Genomic DNA, 19,466 nt, shown 5'->3' with positions numbered 1-19,466 from the left:
TTTTTGGGGGACACAATCCAACACGTAACAGGCAAGAGGTTGGCTGTAGAAATTAACAACCTACAAAATGATCATATCAACATATGGTTGCATTCAGAACAATTTAGTTTGTTAATCCCTCCATAACCTTTCACTGAACACTGATTAAAGTAAGCAGCACTAAAATATTAATATAGCTTCTGAGAAGAAATAATGAAATGACTCCAAGCCAATCATTTCTGAGACATTCCTTGCTCAGGATATGTAATTATTTAAGCCTATTTCCAAAGAGATCCAAAAATCAGTCAATAAATCTATAGTGGACAACTAATCTGGACTATGGTGGGAAATTCTAAAAAGAAACGGGGATAGGTCTTCAAGGACTAGCAAATGAGTTGGGGAGATGAATAAATATAAATCAACTGGCAATAAAGACAACAAACAGGTAGAAGTTAAATAGTAATAAATCATACAAGTGATACTGTACAGTTAAAAAACAAAACAATATGTGCTCATGGGTAATGAGCATGGCTTTGATTTACTGACCTTCCACTATGTGCCAAGCATTGTTCTAAGTGCAGATGAACTCATTCAATCCCCACCCCACCCCCAAGAACCTTATAATGCAACTGCTATGACTATATTCACATGAAAATACACAACCCTAAAGAGCAGAAAAGTTAAACAACGTGTCCACGAAGAACCATCAAAGTTAGAATTCAAATCCAGTCAGTAGGACCCTCTTGTGCACTAACAGATATTTTTCGCTCCAGTAGATGATCAAATGAACAATAAGGGCTGCCTCATGCTTATGCAGCTGAACAAAAAAGGTTTTTTCGAATTCCATCTCTATGTGATAAAATCAGATGGTCACAAACAGGAACTCTAGCCTCCATTTCACAGACAAGTAAACAAATACTGCCTCTTCTCCCCAAATCCATGTCTGGGAGGCGCTGAGCCAGGACATTCCATCTTGTCTGCCCACCGTAATATTACTTTGTATCATGGAAGAGTCTTTCCAAACTATATCAAAAAGACCAAAAAACTTTTTAGTGGACAGAAATAGAATAAATACCACATGAGGTACAACTGTGACGTAAGGAGGCCTCTGTTAAGATACCTATCAGAACATACTTGGCTAGAGCAGTTCTTCAAAGCAGTCTGCTCCGGTGGTGTGCACTTTGTCCAGTAACGCTGACGCCATCCGTTTTTCAGTGAATACCAATGCTTCCCACAGCATGGGTGCCCACTATCTCTACTTAATAGATGAGCCTCAAATTTTTTTTGGTCTAAAGCCAAATGTTAAGTCCTCACTCAACGATCTGACACCACTGAGGATATTTTTTTAAAAGGTACCTGAAGGCAATTCCAAACAAGAGTTCCAAACACAGGCTGGACAGTTTTGGAATTTCCTGTACCTTTTCTACATGGGCCAGAAGGAGAAAGCCCTGAGGTTTTCAAATGTTGCCAACTGTTGCAAATGCTGGGCCTGATGCATCTTTATTAGTCCTAATTTACAAGAGCAGGTTGACCTTGGAGGTTAGCAGAAATCAGCAGCAAGACTAGCTAGCCTGCCCAACAGGCAGTCTGCCATGAGTTATAAGAACTGTCTGAAGGGTCCTCCAAAGATAAGCTTTATCATATGCTTTGGAGACTCAGAAAGAGAAAGCCTTGCAGGGACCCACTGTATTTATGACTGACTGCCAGAGTAGGGCAAACAGTTCTAAGTACGCTGGCCAACCAGCCAAGCTATACAAGAAGGCAAAGGACAGAATACATACACTTCTAAAACTTGGCACTATCAGTAGGGAGAATGCTTTCATACTTGTAAGAAAAAAAATCTAAGGAAAAGGTAGAAATAAAAAAGGCAAGGAGATGAAGAGGAACCAAAACCAATGTCAAAAGGATGGCAAATAAAGAGAAGATGAAGAAGTTCCAGTACTATAACAACGACACATATGAATGTGACAGGGAATTCCCACTGTTTTTGAAGGATGATGCTCCATAGAAGAATAAAAAAATCACCACGCTCCAGATGGAAATTGTTCTCAATACTAGGAGGAAAAGCTGGGCAGCAGTGGTTGGCGGTGGGTTATCAATGCGGTGATAGGCAGAATCAACAAGGCTATTCATGAGGCATACCAGCTTCCTAAAGATTGTGTCTGAGACAGAGCTTCTACAGACACGATTCAACATCTCATCATGATTTTAAAACAACCCTCAGCAAACGAGGAATAGTCAAGGGCACCAATGGAGAACCTATAGCTATCACCATACTTAATGATGAAAGATGGAATGCTTTCTCACTAAGTATGGGAACAAGGCCAGGATGGTTTCTCTTACTGCCTGCATTCCATTGCTCTTTGAGATCCTAGAAAGTTTAATAAGGCAAGAAATAAAAGGCATAACATGTTGGAAGAAGTAAAATCGTATTTGCAGACATGATCATGTATGCAAAAAATCCTAAGAACGCCACAGAAAAACTATTAAAATCAGTAAGTAAATTTAGTAAGGCTGCAGGATATACAGGTCAAAATAAAAATTAACTGTATTTGTATTGCTGGCAATAAATAAATGGACATTAAAGTGTAAAAATATTATGTGCATAATACAAAAAATGAACTCTTTAGGGACACCTTTAACAAGATGTGCACAAGATTCATGCACAGAAGACTAGAACTGCTGAGAGAAATTAAAGAAACCCTAAATACATGGAGATACATATCATGCTCAAGGATCAGAAGGCTCAGTATTCTTATGATGTCAATATGGATCTAGAGATTCGACGCCATCCCTGTCAAACCCCAATGGGCTTTGTTGTAGAAACTGACAAGACGATTCTGAAATTTATATGGAAAGGCAAAGGACCAAGAATGGCCAAAACCACCTTGAAGGCGGAAATAAACGTTGGAGTACTTCCACTGTCCAATTTCCAGACACACTAAAAATGGCTCAGTAATCAAGACAGTGTGATACTGGCAAGACTAATTTGCCTGCCCAAGAGGCAGTTTGCAGTAATAGAGAAGTGTGAAAGGGACTGCCAAAGATTGACTTCAGAGTTAGTTTCATCTTTTGGATGTCCTAGCAGTGGTCAACCGATTCCAACAAAGATACCAAGGTAATTCAATGGGAAATGAGAGTCTTTTCTACCAATGATGCTGGAATAATTTGATATCCATATGGAAAAATAAGTGAATCTGGACCCTTGACACAATATACAAAACAACATGAAATGAAGAAGTATTAGTTTTATATTGCTACATAACAAACTCAGTGGCTGTAAACAACACACAATTATCTTGCAGTTTCCATGTGTCATGGGTCAGGAGTCTGGGTACAACTCAGTGGATCCTCTCCTCAAGGTCTCACAAGGCTGTAAACTCAAGGGAAGAGGGTTACACAGGATATGAACCCTTGGGAGGAGAGGGAATGGACACAAAAGATCTAAATATAAGAGCTAAAACTACAGTAAGTCCTAGAGGGAGACACAGGGGAAAGCCTTTGTGAACTTAGGTTAGGCAAAGATTTCTTAGAACACAAAACAGCATAAACCTTAAGAAAAAAAAACCAGATAAACCTGACTTCATCAAAATTAAAAGTACTGCTCTTTCAAAGGCACAATTAAGAAAATGAAAGGGTAAGCTACAGGTTGGGAGAAAGTACTTGCAAATCACATATCTCATAAAGGTCTTATATCCAAAATACCAAGAACTCATAATTTAACGAGACAGACAATTCAGTAAGAAACAGGCAAAAAATGTGAACAGACACTCCAAAGAAGATACACAAATAGCCAATAAGCCCATGAAGAAATACTCACCATCATTAGGCATCACATGTATGCAAATTACAACCACAGAGAGCTACAATTTACCAGACAATAACAAGAGCTGATGAGGATATGGCTTAATCAGAATTCTCATACTTTGCTTTGCCAGTGGGAATGCAAACTGGCATAAGCACTTTGGAAAATAGTTGGCCAGTTTCTTGTAAAGTTAAACATACACTAAGCATACCGCCCAGCAATGCCACACCTAAGTATTTACACAGATGAAAACAACGAGTCCACACAGACTCAAAGGCAAATGTTCATAGCAGCTTTATTCATAATGGCCAAAAAACTCAAGTCAACTCAAATGTTTATCAATTAGTGAATAAACAAACCACTGTGGAACACTGCTCACCAACAGAAAGTCACCAACTATGGATACCTGAGACAACATGGATGAATCTCAAAAACATTATGCTAAGTGAAAGAAGTCAACCACAAAATACCATATAAACCTACCCTCAACATATTTCAAAGAACTACTAGTATGCAGACCATAATCTCTGACCAGAATACAGTTAAGTTAGAAATCAGTTTTTAAAATACCTAAAAAATGTATTTGTAGGGGTGCCTGGATGGCTCAGTCGGTTAAGCATCCAACTTCAGCTCAGGTCATGATCCTGCGTTTTGTGAGTTCAAGCCCTATATCCTGCTCTCTGCTCTCAGCTCAGAGCTGGCTTCAGATCCTCTGTCTCCATCGCTCTCTGCCCCTTCCCTGCTTGGTCTCTCTCTCTCAAAAAGAAACAAACATTTTTAAAATCTATTTGTAAGTTTAAAAGCTACTTCTAAATCCACAGGTGAATGAAATAATAAAAATGGAAATTAGAAAATATTAGAACTAAATAATAAAAATTCAGTTTTTAAATATCCAAACCACAGAATAAATCCAAAGAGAGGACAAAATGAAGAGTGAGGTCTAGGATATATTATTACTGGAAAAAAAAACCCAAGAGGCTGAATAGTGTACACAGTATGCTTTTTTTGGTGTGAGAGGGGAAATGCAAATGTGTGTGCGTGCACACTTGCTCAAATCTGCAAAAGGGACAGAAGAGTGCTCGCTTTGGCAGCACATAAACTAAAATTGGAATGATACAGAGAATATTAGCATGGCTCCTGCACAGGATGACACACAAATTTGTGAAGCATTTCATAAAAGAAAAAAAGAAAGAAAGAAACAGAAAAGGAAACGAAAAGCTAATAGTATTGATTACCTGGGATGGGGGATAGAAACAGCATGTCCGGGAAGAGACAGGGATGGAAATAAGGCTTTTTGGAATAAACATTGATGTAAATTTGACTTTAAAATGATATGTAGTTTTTACTCATTAAAAACTAATCAGAAAGAAACTGGGGAATGTCATTATATTCGTTCATTTCTACATACTAGCAAACATCATACTGCATAACCACAACTGACAAACCTCCGGTAAGACTAAGAGAAAAAGAGAGAAGGCACAAACAACATTAAAACTTAAGAATGTGGGTGCCTGGGTGGCTCAGTCGGTTAAAAGTCCTACTTCAGCTCGGGTCATGATCTCACCATTTGTGGGTTTGAGCCCTGCATCAGGCTCTGCGCTCACAGCACGGAGGAGCCTGCATTGGATTTCACTCCACCACCCACTCCCCTCCCCGTGCCCCTCCGTGACTCACACTTTCTCTCTCTCTCTCTCTCTCTCTCTCTCAAAATAAATAAACAAATAAATTTAAGAATGAAAAGACAGACATAACCACAGAAACGGCATATATTAACCGGCAGTTTAAAATCCTCCCACTCCAGGGGCACCTGGTGGCTCAGTCAGTTGAGCATCTGACTTTGGCTCAGGTCATGACATCGCGCTTTGAGCTAACAGTGCAGAGCGTGCTTGGGATTCTCTGTCTCCCTCTCTCTCTGACCCTTCCTTGTTCACATGCTTGCTCTCTCTCTTTCACAGACATTTAAAAAAATTTTTTTTAATCTTTCCACTCCAAGTATACTAACCCCAGGTGGCTCTAGGGGTAAATTCCACCAAACATTGGAAAAACAGAGAACTCCCAGGGGCACCTGGGTGGCTCAGTCAGTTGAGCATCCAAATCTTGATTTCGGCTCAGGTCATCATCCCAGGGTTGTGGGATTGAATCCTGTGTCAGGCTCCACATGTGGAGCCCGCTAAGAGTCTCTCTCTCTCTCTCTCTCTCTCAAAAAAAAAAAAAAAAAGAAGAAGAAAAAGAAAGAAAGAAAAAGAAATACATCACTCCAATCTTAAACAAACTTCAAGAGAACAGAAAAAGGGAATATTCTCACTCACTTTACAAGGCTAGCAAAGCAATACTAGACCAAGTACAGGAAAGCCAAATCTCGCTCTCAAATAGATGTCAAAATCCTGAAGAAAACACTTCCAATCCAATCCAACAGAAAGAAACAGTCTGGTTTCACACCAGCAGGCAAACTGGTTAATGCTACAACATTCTATAAGACAATCCTTTAAAATACCATCACCTTAACAGTTTCAAGAGGAAAACCACATAGCTCTGTAACGGCAGAAAAGGGGTTTGATAACATTCAACATCCACTTAGGCCAAAGCAAATGTGCGCTACAAGTGAGCCTACACAAAACCTAAAGTAAACACTTTACGGTGGAGTGTGCAAAACACGGTGCCTTCTCAAATACAGCTCCTGGGCCCCACCCCAAACCCATTGAATCAGAAACTCCAGGCTTGCTGCCAGGGAACTTGTTGTTTGGGAAACGCCCTCAGGTGATTCTCAGGCGGCTGGCTACAAGGGCTGGCAGAGCCACGGAGGTCCGGCATCAACTGCAGCCGGCTCTCCCGACCCACCAGACCCACTGAGTCAGGACCCGTGTCCCAGCCTGAAGTGCAGGTGACTCTAAGCACGTTCCCATAGCAGCTCCTCTCAAGCGGAGCTGCATGCTGAGCAATGCAGGTCTGAGGGGCGCCTGGGAGGGTCAGTCGATTAAGCAAACGACTCTTGATGTCAGCTTAGGTCATGATCTCGCAGTTCCTAAGATAGTGCTCCAGATCATGGTGCGAGCTGGTAGCAGAGCCTGCTTGGGATTCTCTCCCTCTCTCTCTGCTTCTCCCCTATTCGTTCTCTCTCAAAATAATTAAACTTTCAAAATAACGCACGTCTGATTAAGTACATCTGAATGAACATCTGTGGGTGGGGCCTGGGCAGCAGGTCGTTAAAGCTCCCAGGTGATTCTAATGAGCAGCCAGCGTGGCAAGGAAACTTCTATTTAGCGAGTCCACACCCTTGAGTATGAGCCAGAGAAGGGCGGAATCCGCGAGTTCTCGGAAGATACCCTCAAGAAGAAAGGCTGCATTTCATACATATAGCAATAGCGAGTTCTTCATACCACTTACGAAGCCGAAATGGAGAAGAGAACGGTCTTGAACAAAGTGGGGATGTTGTGAGGATTCAAACAGGAATGTACGTAATCGAGATGGGTAAAGGGCTTGGCACAGGTTACACGGATCGTGAATGGAAGTTTATTACCGAGGTGACCACAGCTCCAAGTGCTCTTCAGGCGCTGACAGCAAATCAAAGCCGGCGTGTATCTGTCAAAGCCGCGCTGTCCAACTAAGCACATGCAGCAACTAAACACTTGAAATGTGGCTCGTCCAACTGAAAGGGTGGTGGAAATAAAAATGCACGCCAGACTTTGACAACTTCATACAAAAAGGGAGGGGGCATCTCATGCATACTTATGCTGATTACATGCGGAAATGATAATATAGGTTAAATACATTATAAAAATCGACTTCATCTGTTCCTTTTTTAATGCGGCTACTAGGAAAATGGATTATACATGTGGCTCAAATTATCTTTCTAATGGACCACAAGGTCTCCAAGGATCATGCGGAAGCCAGGATGTGCACTCCTTGTGAAACTGGCCTTCTCAAACTTTAATTTACATACAGATCACCTAGGACTGCCATTAAAATGCAGACTCTAGTTGGGTAGATCTGGGGAGAAGAGCGTGAAATTCTGCATTGCTCTTGAGCTCCCAAGAGCTGAGGAACAGCAGGAGCATCAAGACAATTTTTACCAACAAGGAAAAACTGTTCTATGGCAGACAAGAGACAAGAACCTCTGGAGAAATGATCATGTCTTGTCCGAGTTGAAAATGGGCTGCACTCAACCTCAACCTTCAAAACTCGGTTATTGGGCCTCACGGTGAGAGCTGCAAAGAGGTGAGGGCCAGATGCAATTGCCCTCCTGAGGACTCACTTTCTCTCTTGGATTTGAAACCATCAGTGTGTGCAAGGAACACTTCAGGACCAGAAAGCTCAAAATGGAAGGCATCTCGACTGAGATTTCTCATATCCTGCCTGCCACATGAGTGGAGTCCATGGCACTGTCCTCATACAGCGTGGCTCATCCTTCTCACCTTGACCCACCTGCTGCTGACAAGTCATGGCTGGGGGTCACTGCCGAGCGGGACATTTCTTCTTTGAGCAAAACAGCTCAGGCCAGTTCCAGGGCTGCTGGACAGAACGCTGACAGCAGTCCCTGTTCTCCTAAGTCCCCACCTAAGTCATCTCGGGGCCATAAAGGAACTAAAGGGTCAGCCAAGGTCAATTCAAGCAGTGATGCCACAAATTCCCTCTGGGCCCCACCCAAGCCTCGAGAGCTCCCCTGAAGGGGAAAGCATGGCGCACGCGCAGTGTTGTAGCAGGGCCTTCCGTTTCAGGAGGCTCCAGGAAACGGCACTTCCTTCCCCCAAAAAGCCCAAGGGCATGATATCGATATGTAACAATTATCACAGGCTAAAGAAAGGATATCACTGTGCTGTCAAGGTCTGCAGGCAAGGGAATAAGAACGGAATGAGTTACAAACAAGCTACTTTTATTTTTACTTTCAATTGTTACCCTTCAACTTCCCATCCCCATCCCCACCCCCAAAAATGTACCAACAAGCAAAGCAAAAATGAACCTAAATTCAAACCGCCTAAAACAACAGTCCAAAAATCCAGAGGCTGGGAATGTAATGTGTGAGACCTCTTCCATCACTGGACTCAAAGAACTTACTCATTTGCTAATCAACAATGGTGGGGGGATTCTCAGCATGAGCTCCCTTCCATCCTGCAGTGGTTGGGGGGATATGGATATGGTCTTGAAATGAACCCATCCAAACATCTCTGAACTACCCCTCCGCTTGTCCAGTTCAAGTCAAAGATCATTTTCTAAATGTCTACCATGTGCAGAGGGCCGTGTTAGGTTTCACCTGCCCAGGTGAAAAAACGTCTCCAACCTCAGCCCCAACTTTCAGCACAAGCTTGGAAGATGGAACAAATAATGCTGAAATATTCAGGTATTCCGTATCAAGACAAAGAGTTGAGGCTCAGCAACACTGGACAAACCTAAGCACGTGACATTTCAAAGAGCTACTTATAGAGTCATTTCAGGATCCTAAGAAACAACTTCAAATAACAAGCACAGAGCACTGGGCCCTAGTTCTGTGGGAAGATGGAGGCAGCGAGGCCCTGGAGCACAATCAAGGCCCTGGAGGGCTTCTCAGCCTAACCCCTGGAGTGAGAGCATCCAGTCTACCGTGACTGCAGGAGCTCGGCAGGGCCTCAAGCTGCACTGAGGAGCTAATGTAAGGTGTCGACTGGAAAAAGGAAAGACTTCCATTCTGAAATATTTCAATAAAAGGCAGGCAATAGTCCGACACAGAGATCGCCGTATCGTGGTCCTGTGATTGCTGGTCACACAGTGCCACCATTTTGGGAATAAATAAAACGGAAGCTCATAAGGTGTGCCAACGGCTTCAGGTCCATTCGAGAGAGGCAATGAAACACCCGAATTTTTCTTTTTCTTTTTTTTATGTTTATTTATTTTTGAGAGAGAAAGAGAGAGCAGTGGGTGAGCTGGGGAGGGGCAGACAGAGAGGGAGACAGAATCCGAAGCAGGCTCCAGGCTCGGAGCTGTCAGCACAAAGCCTGACACGGGGCTTGAACTCACAAACTGTGAGATCATGACCTGAGCTGAAGGCGGAGCTTAACCAAGGGAGCCACCAGGCGCGCCATTACATTTTTCAATGCTGACAGAAGAGGGAAAGCAAGGCAGAGGCCTCACCTACAGCCACTGGGGAGTGGGGGAGGCGGGCCAAGAACAGGAGGAACGCGGCTCTCTTACACCAGCTCTCCAAATCGTGATGGCTATATAACACACAAAAGCAGTAATGCTGCACATCCGACGCAGGGTACTGTTGTACATGTGGTTCTCTAGAAAGCTCTGGGAGCTTGGTAGGGCTCACAACTCTATCTTACAAATGGAAGAGGCAGCAGCGATGTGGTAAAATGACTTATCCAGTGTCACATAGTTAAGAAGGGGCAGAAAAGGGAACCCGGCTTCTGGAATCCAGACCAGGACTCTTTCAGCCACCTCACACGGACAAAGGACTCCTTTATCACTCCTCATTCCTCAGGTAGCAATAGTGCTAGCGCGTGATGCCAATGTTCTAAAGAAATGCCTGCTGCATTTTTAAAAGGAAAAGGATGAGGCTGTGCAGGTGCTTGGGTGGAAAAATACACTGTAAACGTCTAACATGAAAAACCATCTTCCAGATGCAGGATGGCAACTGGATCTCAACTGACAAACTCCAACCGGGTCTCCTGGCACCCTTTTGCTTTCAAAGCAGAGCTCCTGGAAGAAGACCACTCTTGCTCTAATCATGTTCGTAGAAACAGACATAATATGGCCTCAAGTAATTTCTGAGTCCAAACAGTAAAGGGAACTTAACACTGCAAGAACTCTGGACATTGCTGCCCGTGTCACCTGAAACTAAAAGCTCGAGTCAACCATGAAATGCTTAGAAATGTCTAGGGGCAAAAAATCACGCTTATTTGATGTCCAAAGGTTTATTAGGACATGTCTAGAATCATTTATTTTTTAAAGAAAACAAGGCAGTTCCATGTAGTTCAAGTCAAGAGCACTTAACTTTTCTTGAATGCCTATTATGTGCAAGACACTATTCTAAGCACTTAACACAGATTATCACTCAGTCCAGCCAAACACCTTGGAGAAAGGTGCTATCAATTTTATTATTTTCATTTTACAGATAAGGACACTGAGGCACAAGCGCAAGTAACTCACCCAAAACCACACAGGTAATATTAGAACCAGGATTCAAATCCAGAGGCAATACCTTATAGGCAAATGGCAGCCCCTGTCCCGTCCCCGTCCGCCAAAAAAGAATAATGAACTAAGAAACTAGAAAATAAAGAAAGCAGAACTTCAAAGAGGTCAGAAGCAGGGAAGGGAAATTACTAAAGAATAATGAAAACAACGTCTTATTCTTCTATAAGACTGAAAAAAACTTTAGAAATAACAAGAAACTCTGGCCTTTGAAACCCTTTGGCCACCAGTTCAAAATGTCGCCTACTAAGCCTTGAAGAGGCTCTGCTTTTCTCCTTATTTTGGAGCCCTCAATAAGAGCAAGAACCACATGTTTTTTCACTGGTTTTTAAAGTAACTACATTTTGTTAATGCTCCTTTCATTTTGGAACAAGGAATATTTGAATATTTTTTGGTAACCTCAGCCATTTTTCAGAACCTGTAAGAATGAAAAAAATTTGCTTTAAAGCCACTGAACATACAGAATAGGACAGAACTGAAAAAGTAGAAACAGATAAACTTGTATAGTAAGCTATCATGAACGCCATTTTACTAGCACTTTAGTTTTTCAGAAGTTGAATGCTTCTTTATTCTAGAGCTAACACCAAAATGAACTCTTTTCTTATCCATACAACCCAAAGATTGACGATCGTTTCAGACAGTAGGTTCTCAGTACAAACCAAAGTGCAAGAGAAATTCTTGTGTAAGGTAGCCTGAGGCGGGCTGACACTGGCATGAAATCAACAAGGAATACTGACCGCAGCAGAGCCTTCTGTAGCTAGAGGAAGAGAAGTACCTAGACGGCAGGGGACTCAAAGACCACCCCCCCAACAGGTGTTTGAAAGCACTACTTGCATGTAAGAGAAAAAAATGCAAGTAAAAAATGAGGCTGTGATGAATTTAGGATCCAAGAGGGAATCACGGGAAAAATGATGATTTCACAGAATCTCTTTTAGACAGATTTACTTTTGGACTTGATTATTTGCTTTAATGGAGCAGCAGCTGACACTCGAAAACTAACAATTCAGTGTAATTCCCAAGTTACTCTCAAATATGCCAGCCTGTTTTATTGACATCATAGAGTTTTGGAGCCCTATTTTTCCACATATACTCATCTCCACTAGAAAATATATCATTGTTTACTTTTTTTATTGTCCTTTCCCCCACACATAAGCTCTGTAAAGCTTCATAAGTGGTACCGTCTGCTGTCTACTCAGTGCTTGGGACACTGCAGGCACACCATGGGCATTCTGGGTTTGATGGGTATATGAAGCCACTGACAACTGGATAACTATATGTTACAACTTCAAGGTAAGGAGACCAATCATTTAATAACATTTAATAACTAGAATCTAAAAGCCCCAATGAATGTTCTGTACTTTCAAGCACCCGAGGAGGCTGCTATGCACCACCAGCACCACTGGTTTGAATCTACTCCATGGCCTGGAATCTCTCAAGGGTAGCTTTGGTTTAGTGAAACAGCCAAAAGTCATGGAGTCAAATCTGGTAATAAGGGATCATGCCCAAAACATGATGAAAAGAAAAATGTGTCTATAAACTAACAATTGTGTTATTTGGCTGGTGAACTCGTTTTGAAGGAAAATGGTTTGAACTATAGCAAAATCACTGGCTCAGTCTCAAGATTCTAAGGTAGATAGATCCTCTACAAGAAACAAAGCTAAGGTGTGATAAAAAGTACCCGGGTTAGACGCTAGAGACCTGACTTGTGATATTAGCTTTGGTCACATTATAATGATACTAAACAGTGTTAGCCTCTCTGGGCCTCAGTTTCCCCATCCTGAAAACTACTATGAACTTCAAGGTCCCAGTCAATTCTAATATGTCATGGCTCCATTCTTGTGAAAGTCTATTATGTCTGTTTAAAAACCAGTCACAATCCACTCCGCCTCATACTTCGTATGCGTCTATAAAGCCCATAATATAATCTTTGCAGCAGATTCATTTCAAATTTGCTTAGGCAAAAACTAAAGTTAGTTTTCACTTCCTGAGAACAGAAAAGACACTTAAGGGAGGCAACCCGGCAAAGGGCGCTTGCTCGTGCCTGTGCATACTTCCGACTCCGTATCAGGGAACTAGCCGTTCCTTCTCAGATCTCTCAACTGTTGCAAAAGCAAATAAACCTCCCGTGCGTGACACAGAAACTCTGAGAGCGCCCATCAAGGCTTGCGGGCTAGGGCCGGGCTGTGGCCGCACCGAAGGACCCGCGGGGGATGCGGCGGGCACTCACCCCAGGCGGACGGCCAAGGCGAGGACCAGCCGAGGCGCGTCGCCGGGGAGGCAGGACTGCCGCCCAGCCCGCTCGCCGCCCCAGGACGGGGAAGCAAAGTCCGGGGAGCTGCCGCGACGCCCCCAGCGTTTCCCCTCGGCCCGGATTCCCGTCCCGACCTTCGCCCGTCGGCAGCCCCGGACCTTGGGCGGGGAGAACAGGAAGAAGCCGGAGGCACCTGCCTGCGGCTCACCGGCCTCACTCAGCGCTGGCCGGCGGGGACAGCAGGGCGCTCGAGCGAACCCCCCCCCCACACACACACCTACGCTCGCGGGTGCTGCGAGGACACGCGGGACCCGTCAGCCCGGGGACTCCCAACTTCTTCCTCCTGTCCCCCCACCACCACAGGTCCTCTCAGCGCCCGGCTCAGAGCCAGGCCAGCCATAAGCGCGTACCCACCTCGGGCTCCGGGGGCCACCACCGTTGCCAAGCTGCTTCGCTCCCGGGCCCCGCTCCGCCCCCTCCAGGGCCCGCCCCCTGCGGCCTCTCCGCCCCTAGCCACCGCCCGCCGCCCTCCTCCGTGCGTCGGTTGGCGAGAGTGCGTCACGTGACATGGCTGAGGCGGGTGGAAGACGCCTGGAGAGCCTTGGGAGTCGCTCTGAGGGGCGGGGCTCTTCACCCAGAAGGCTGCTGGGAAGCCCTCTTTGAAAGGTCCGGCGCTTGGAGACATCTGGGAGTTGTAGTTCTAAATAGTAGTTGTAGTTCTAAATAGCCAGTGGGCAAGGCTAGGGGCCCGCCCCAGCAAGGGAAGTTGGAGTAGGAAACCTGCGGAGGCCGCTGGGAAGCGTAGTCCCAGGACTCCTCTGCGTCCCATTGTTTTTCTCCAGTAAAGGGGAAATCCAGAGGAAAAACTTCTCTAGATAAACTTTAGCGAATGTCACTAAATTGAGCTGTTATTGGGTACGTAGATTTGGCCGCGTGAAGTTGAGATACTACAAGGGAAAAAAAGGAACTTTCACTGACTCTGGCCCAGAATCTGCAATTCACAAACTGAATGGACACCATAAGGTGGGTACTTCATCCTGTGCCCCTATCTTTCCAAGAACTTTCTTAAGACTTAGTGAAAGGAAACATTTCAGGACAAAGTTCCTTCTGCTTTTTGAGGTTAGGGGCAGGCGACCATTAACACAGTAAAAAGAAAGGAAAAGAAAAAACAAAAAGGAGACAACTTCAGGAAAAGAATTCCGCATGTAATCAAATAAACCCAACCTAATAGGACACATCGAAGAATAAGTGCAAAATTCTTCGTGCTGCATAATAATTACATACAGACACACACACACACACACACACACATCAGCACTTCATGTAAATGATAGTAAACAGGATCACTTGAACATCTTTTTTCTCTTATATTTGTTAGTACTCCAGCTTGTAAACACAATTGTTTTACCTGATAGTAATGTGTGTGTGTATTCCTATGTATCTATATACAGTCGTATGTCACTATATGTATTATATACACTACACACACACACACACACATTAACCCTGCTGAAAAGTCCAGACTTCTTAGATGAATAACAAGTCCCTTCAGACTCCAACCCATCTACTCCCCCAATATGCCTTTTCTCTCTCCTTGCCCCAAATTCTGGTCAAGTCACAGAGAACTTCTTTCTATTCTCTGGATGCACCATGTTCTTTCCTCCTTCCAGCCCTTTACACTTGCTGTTTCTTTCTCCTGCATTGGCCAAACTCCTGGAAGGGCAGCAGAATAGCACTTGTTCCTGGGCCAGGAAGAATTAGCTCTCCCAGAGCCCTTCTCATCACACTGATGTCATCATTTGCTTACATGTCAGCCTGCCAACTCCCCTTCCCAGACTGAACTTCTTTGAATCGCATTCACTTTTGTACTGAATTTCAAAAGGTGCTCAGTAAATGCTTCTTGATTGCATGCACCGCACGCCAGAGAGGCTCCCTGGTGGGTTAGTGAATAATCTGAGTCTTGAAGCAGAGGGATAAGGGAAAATGCTATGAAGAAAGGGCAACAGCAGAGTGCGAGACCTTGCATACAGTTGACTGAAACCCTTTGCTCAACAGGGGATGGGAGCTACAGAGCAAGGACACTCCTCCTCCTAAGGAGGTTAGCCCAGCTCCAGCTCTGAAGGACACAGCCCAGGCAGAAAGGGGTGGTAAAGATCAGTCTCCAGCCTGTGGAATGCAGACAGTGACCCTTGCCTCACAGTGCAGGTGTGAGGATCAAGTGAAAGAAGAAGGGGTGAGGCCACTTTGAAAACTGTAAACATGGAGCACTATGGGGGAGCCAGCACTTTGTCTTGGGCAAGGTCACTGTATTCTTGACCCAGTCCTGCTCTCTCTCAGGCTGGAGCTGTGTCTCCTAGTTCAAAGTATGTGTGCATCTCTGTGTGTTGGGGGTTCTTCAAACTTCCCTGCATTTTACACACACACACACACACACACATCAAATGCAGAGGGGCCTGTCAGTAGACAGTTGGCTCAGACACTACAGAGGGAGCAGCAGTGGATGGGACATAAGGCTACTTCTTTGATAACCTTTCTGGGTAGTACATCCTGCACCCATTCCCCCACCACGGTCCTCCAGCGTTGGCTAAGGCACAGGCTGGAGGTGTCTCTTGTCCTCTGGGACTTCATTCTGTTCTCCCAAGTTAGGGCAAGTGGAACAGGCAGGACCCAGGATGGTTCTACATCGCCCCCACTCCCAGTGTCCTCAGAAAGAAGCAGGCCCAAGAAGGGAAAAGTTCTGTTCCCTTTGTGTCCTCACACACAGGCCCAGTGCTGGTGCTCTGACCTCCCGGTCCCCCACCCTGCTGTAGGCTGGGGACTGCAACCACCTTGTTCTACCAGGTTCAAACGCAGGGCGGAGGAGGGTGGAAGAAAGAAAGGGACATTCTTATGGAAGAAGAAGGCTGTTGGCCTTGGGAAAGTTACTTCTAATCATTAGTTGCTTCCTCTGAAAAAAAGGAATCAAATGCCAATTCTCATGGTTGCTGTGTCCTAGCACAGTAAGAACAGAGGAGAATGTGCTGTCTAGAATGTCAAGGCAGCAAGGTTCCTAAGCTGCCAGATTGACTGATAGGAAGAGAAGTGGGAGAGGGCGGAAGCAAGTTCCTGGGCATTCCAGCTCCTTCATTTGTTTGTTAGGTGTGTGACTTTGGGGAAGTACGTTTCTTTAAACCTCAATATCCTCATCTGGGAAACGGGGACATTAGTATGTACATTATAAGCTTATTGTAAGCAATTCTACCCACCTCCCACTCACCTCTGCTCTTTATTCAAAAAGTAGCCGTGGGGTGCCTGGGTGGCTCAGTTAGTTAAGTGTCTGACTCTTGACTTCAGGTCAGATAGTGATCTCACAGTTTCTGAGTTCCAGCCCCACATCAGGCTCTGCTCTGACAGCATGGAGCCTGGCTGGAATTCTGTCTCCTCCCTCTGCCTCTCCCCGACTCATGTTCTCTCTCTCAAAAATGAATAAACTTACCAAAAAAAGTAGCCTCAGCAAGGGCATCTGGGTGGCTCCGTTGGTTAAGCATCCAATTCCTGATTTCAGCTCAGCTCATGATCTCATGGCCTTGAGATCAAGCCCCATGTCAGGCTCCACACTGGGCATGGAACCTGCTTAAGATTCTCTCTCCCTCTCCCTCTGCCCTTCCCCAGCTTGGGCTCCCTCTTTCTTTCTCTCAAAAAAAGATACTACTAAAAAGTAGCCTGAGCAGAATGATGTAGACACTTTGGAAAACCAGTTGGCAGTGATTTATAAGGTAAATGAACATAGGACCCAGCAATACCACTCCTAGCTATTTATTCAAGAGATATGACAACATAGGTTCACAGAAAGACGTGTATTCAAATCTTCATAGTAACATTTCACAATAATAGTAAAAAATATAAACAACTCAAATTCCTATGAACTGATGAATGGCTAAACAGTGATATGTGCATGCAATGGAATACCACTCAGCAATAAAAAGGAAGAACCATTGATACGTGGCACAACAGGGATGAATCTCAAAAATATTATGTTAAGTGAAATAAACAATACACAAAACACTATATTTATACTACATTAGGAAAAGGCAAAACTATAGTCATAGACAGCAGGTTTGTGTTTGACTACAGCCAGAGGTGTGGGAAGGGGCCTGACTGCAAAGAGGCAAGAGGGACGTTTTGGAGTGATGGGAATGTTCTGTACTTTGTGATGGTGATTATGTGACTGTATACAATTGCCTAAACTCTTCAACTCTAAACATGAAATGAGTACATTTCATTGTGGAAAAGTTATACGTCTGTAAAGCTGGGGTTTAGAGGGGCAGGGGCAGAAGGATGTTTAAGTTTCCAGTTAAGTTTCCTGAGACTGCACAGAATTGTCTGTTTTTCTTTGGCTGGAGAAGATGGTGGCCAAGCCCCATAGGGCCAGGACAGAGAGTGCTTACCTGGCAGCTGAGACTGGACACAGGGAGCTTGACACCTGTAGACTCTAGGAACCAGAAGTTTCCCCCCCATTTTCTCTCTGGGAGCTGCCAATGATCTATGAGCACACACACAGAGGGGCTTCAGAACACCAAGGGGTCAAACTGGACTCTGTCCATGTGCAGATGAGAGCGCTGTTGCTTCTTGCTGGTCTTTCCCTTCTACTTTCTCATAGAACTCACTACTGAGTTTGGGGCCTCCTTGGAGAGGCCCCGCTGGTCAGCAGAGTCTATTTTCCCAGGTGCCGGGTAGAAGATTGAGCCAAGTAATGGGACATGAAAACACTCACACACAAAGAGAAACACAATTTTTTTTTTGTCCCAGGGCCTCTTGGACATCGGGGCCAGACATGCAGAGATTTTTGTTATGACATTACAATGTTTCCAAGGGCCAGCCTTGTTTGTCTCCCTCATCACTACACAAATGTAGGGTGTTTGGGGATGGCTTTGAGGTCTAGTCTACAAGCAGCATGGTGAGAAAATTGCTCCAGACCACAGTCATATCACAAATCAAACCAAAGCCATGCAGAACAAAGACCAGCTCACAAGATGCCCCCTCTTTGCCCCTAATTATGTTTTTTTTAATCTCAGTTTCTTAAACTAAAAAATTTTTTTTGAGGAATGAAAGCCCTATGAGGAACTGTTTCATGATACATTCAAGTGTATTTTCCTCAAAATAGATTTTTAAAAAGAGCTTTATCTTTGTCTTTGAGGGGCCTGTCTGATCTATGTTAAGGTGAATAGTATGCTACTTCTCAAACACTGAAATATTTGGAGACCTAACATTGAACTTAGAAGAGAATAAATGAGAAAGGAAGAAATGAAAGAGGAAAAAACTTGGATGTCACCAAATATTTGCTGAGCATAAACATTTTGTTATTTAGATTAATTAATCAAAAAGAACAAAATACTTAAGAATAAACTTAACCAAGGAGATGAAAGATTTTTACACTGAAAACTACAAAACATTGCTGAAAACAATTAAAGACAAATAAATTGAAAGACATCCCATGTTCATTGATTCACGGGTTTAATATTGTTAAGATATCAATACCATCCAAAGCAATCTAAAGATTTAATACAACCTCTATCAAAATCCCAATTCTGTTTCTTTCACAGAAATAGAAAAATCCATTTTAAAATGTATATGGCATCTCAAGGGACCCCAAATAGCTGAAACAATCTTGAACAAAAAGAAAAACATTGGAGGTATCACACTTCCTGATTTCAAAACATATTACATAGCTATAGTACACAAAACAGCATGGTACTGGAATAAAAAGAATATACGGGGCGCCTGGGCGGCTCAGTTGGCCGAGTGTCGGACTCTTGGTTTCAACTCAGGTCATGATCCCAGGGTCCACACTGAGTGTGGAGCCTGCTTGAGATCCTCCCTCTCTCTCTCTCTCTCTCTCTCTCTCTCTCTCTCTCTCTCTCTCTCTCTCCTCTCTCTCTCTCTCTCTCCCTCCCTCTCCTCTGCCCCTGTCCCTTGCATGCTCGCTCGCTCGCTCTCTCTCTCTCTCTCTGTCAAATAAAAACTGGAAAGAATATATAGACCAATGGTATAAAATAGAGAACCCAGGAATACACCCTTACATACATGATCAAATGATAAGGTTACCAACAGCATTCAATGGAGAAAGGACAATCTTTTCAATAAATGGCTTTGGGGAAACTGGATATCCACAGGCAAAAGAATGAAGTTGGATGCTTACCTGGCACCATATACAAAAAATTAACTCAGAATGGAGTAAAGACCTAAATGTAAGTACTAAAACTACAAAACTGTTAGGAAGACACTGAG

General features: G+C 44.0%; 1 protein-coding gene and 1 non-coding gene across 3 annotated transcripts in view; one reads left to right on the top strand and one right to left on the bottom strand.

Moving 5' to 3' along the window:
• Positions 1-13,667, bottom strand: part of MTM1 (myotubularin 1) — a 91,411-nt gene extending 77,744 nt beyond the window's left edge. For both annotated transcript variants that reach the window (XM_029930337.1, XM_029930339.1), the window contains exon 1: positions 13,614-13,667. The gene's annotated coding sequence lies outside the window, so the exon portion shown is untranslated. The remainder of the gene's footprint in view (positions 1-13,613) is intronic.
• On the top strand, positions 4,860-4,965 carry LOC115284466. Its single transcript, XR_003905219.1, has one exon. It is a non-coding gene; the product is annotated as a U6 spliceosomal RNA (small nuclear RNA).
• Positions 13,668-19,466: the final 5,799 nt, after the last annotated feature.

This window comes from Suricata suricatta, chromosome X (assembly GCF_006229205.1).
Source record: "Suricata suricatta isolate VVHF042 chromosome X, meerkat_22Aug2017_6uvM2_HiC, whole genome shotgun sequence".
NCBI lineage: Eukaryota > Metazoa > Chordata > Mammalia > Carnivora > Herpestidae > Suricata > Suricata suricatta.
Note: the sequence above shows the minus strand (reverse complement) of the source record. Positions and strands in the feature narration are given on the sequence as shown.